Raw genomic sequence first — 3218 nt, 5'->3', positions numbered from 1 at the left:
AGATGGAATTCCGAATTAGGAACAGAGATCACATATACAGAAGCCCTGCAAATTTTTAACAATATTAAAAAGACTTCAATTTCCTGTAAATTCATCGAACTCAATATCAAAATCCTGCAGCGATGGTATCTGACCCCAGAGAGATGCAAAAAGATTTACAAACTCAAATCAGCACAGTGCTGGAGATGTGGTTCAGCTGAGTGCCACATGTCCCACATATGGTGGCAATGTGACAAATTATCCCCCGCGTGGGCACTGATTGCGAAGGAATCTAGCTCAATCTTAGGTGTACCCCCCCCCGATCCATGTATGTGGCTTTTTAATAAGATCCCAAACAAACTCCCCACCCCCTCCAAAAAACTATTCCATATTTTAAGCAATAGCTTTAAAATCATACTAGCTAGAAACTGGAAATCAGATAAAGTCCCTTCCCTAGCACAATGGCAATTAGAGTGTCATCGCACCCTTTCCTTAGAAGAATATCATTACATGAAAAACAAAACTATGGACACATATGCCCAAATGACCTTTATGTGGGAAACTTACATACAGACTAAAACTCCAACCACTCAGGAGGCCCAAAATTAATCGGTTCTTGTAAAATTATGTTGATGTAACATAGAACTGCTTTTTGATCCAGATAATATGCTTATTCTTGTAACCATTGTAACCTTAATTGTTTATTCTCCCATTTCTCCTCCCCCCTTCCCTTATACCCCTTTATTACTTCAGCTGTGAAGCGAGTCAACAATGTAACTCATTTTTATTTCTTGCATTTTGAATGTATGTACTTGTTTTACTCTCAATAAACTTTTTGAAAACTAAAAAAAAAATAAAAAAAAAAAAAATAAAAAAAAAAAATAAAGAAGCATGCATATGTACACAATGTGATAAAGTAATGAGATCTGATTATACCTACAAGCTCAACCCATTTTATTAGGTTGTGGCTTCAAAACACAAAATCAGCTAATTAATATACACAAATAAGCCTTAAAAAAAGGAAATCTCATACATTTTATATTTTGCAGCTGGTAAAAAAAAAGTAATTGGAAACACATTAAGGGAAAAACAATTTTATAGTATACTGTCCCTTTAAGCCATGACTACGGCTATATGCTGAAACGCATAGGCTTTAATCTTTTCTTGAGACACTAATCAGAGTTGTTCCTCTTTTAACTGGAAAAATAAATGTTAAAGTGATTGTAAAGTTTAATGAATAAGTCCCTGGTAACGAAAAGTAATCTTACTGAGCAGCAACTGAGGAATGTTTTCAGTGATTTAGAGTTATGTTGAAGGTTAAAAGTGCATTGCACTGTAAGGGGTTCTCCCCTTTTATGTGTTGCCTATGATTAATTTAAAATAGCTACTATTGCCTGTTAAACCCCCAGCTATATTGAAAATACTGTAGAACTCGCTATAGAAAAGGTATGTAAACAAGAGGCATCTGCAGAAATCAGCCTCCAAGTGGGAGGATTTTCCCAGTGCATGAAATACAATGCATTCTTATCAGCTACTTGCCTGAGTACAATGACTTGCCAATGACTTGTTATACCAGCCGCCTAGCATTAAGTTTATTCTAGCAAAAAAGGGAGAGAGAGAAGCTCATCCCATTTAAATGGAAATATTCTTCAGAATAATGGGTTGAAGTTTTAATGATCAAAAGCAACTTTTTCATAAACATAAAGGAGCAGTTTCCATACATTTGAATCTCTGCAGCTGGTATAACAAGTCTTGGAAACACATTAAGGGGAAACCAATGTTAAAGTATAGTACCCCTTAATACTACACTCCTGTAGTATATAATTTATACATTATTAGTGTGCAGAAGTACACACACACACACACACATATATATATATATATATATATATATATTCACACCCTTGTATTCATGGCATCACTAGCACAGATAATAGGAGTCATTTCAGGAGGAATCATTCACTGACACAAGCTCCTAGTGGTAGTAGTTGGAAGCAGGAAGGGGGCAAATGCTTGTTGTACCAGCCCCCTAACAACCACTTGTTGCCTGATAACCTTACCATCCTTTAAGGGCTGCTGCACATTTCACATATACTACTCTACACCGGACATTAGGAGGAACAACCGGTAAAATTGAGTGAACATTTATTTTTAATACATTTATTTTATATGTAGAAAAAAGTCCAATAATTTATTTTTCTCAACTTTACAGCGGATTGCTCTCTGCTATTTACTGGGGATCACCAGGGTTTTTTATTCTTAAAATAATTGGAGCTACATCATAAGACCCTAAACAGATCACATTCCTCTCATAAACATAGATTTTGACAGAAAACAAGAAACATAAACCCAACAAGTCTGCCCAAAATGTTCTAACTGCCTAAACTTATCTAGTTAATAGGTAGGGTAATGCTCATTTTAGGCATTTCCTCACAGTGTTTGTCCTAAGCACCTCTAATGGGAGTTTATTCCATGAATAAACCACACTTTTCTGGGAAGAAGGGCTTCTGCAAATTATTTTTGGACCGGCTACCTTTCATCTTGAGATTATGACCCCTATTTTTGTGAAAAATACTCAAAGCCTTAGCTTTACCAAGCCTAGTGTTGCCAGGTGTCCAGAAGTCGATCGGGCAGTCCAGTATTTTAGCAAGCTGTCCAGTAAAACCTTCACAAATATACTGTACACTTAAATGTTCAGTTTTTTTTTAAAGTCCCCAAATGTTTGCTAAATGTAAAAGGCGGCTTTCTATGTCTCAACACATTACAAATATTGAGAAGGGGGTCAAATCACTTTGGTTTCTTTGTGTCAGACAATGAAGTACAATTATTTATTTGTATTTGTATGCATATAGCCGTAGTCACTGGAACTCAAGGGGGAAAATGAGTGCTGAAATTTGAAAAATATACATGGTAGGATCGAGAGTTGGGGCTAAGGTAGTGCTTTTAGGGGAAATGATTGTGTGATCCCACCCACCAGTATTTTTTAGGTGGACAGAGGACAGCCCTATCTAAGTGAAAGTTACTATCATATCACCTCTTTACTATCTCTCCTCGTCTAAGCTATAAATATTTATGTCATTGAGCCTTTCCGGGTTTTATTTTTTAAACCGTGTATCATTAAGTAGCCTTCTTTGAATATATCCCAGTTTATTTGTATCCTTCTGGAGATATGGCCTCGAGAACAGAACAGAACACAATACTCAAGGTGAGACCTAACTAGTGATCTGTAAAGAGGCATA

Source organism: Bombina bombina, chromosome 10 (assembly GCF_027579735.1).
Source record: "Bombina bombina isolate aBomBom1 chromosome 10, aBomBom1.pri, whole genome shotgun sequence".
NCBI lineage: Eukaryota > Metazoa > Chordata > Amphibia > Anura > Bombinatoridae > Bombina > Bombina bombina.
The sequence above is the reverse complement of the archived record's forward strand: the minus strand, read 5'-3'. Positions refer to the sequence as shown.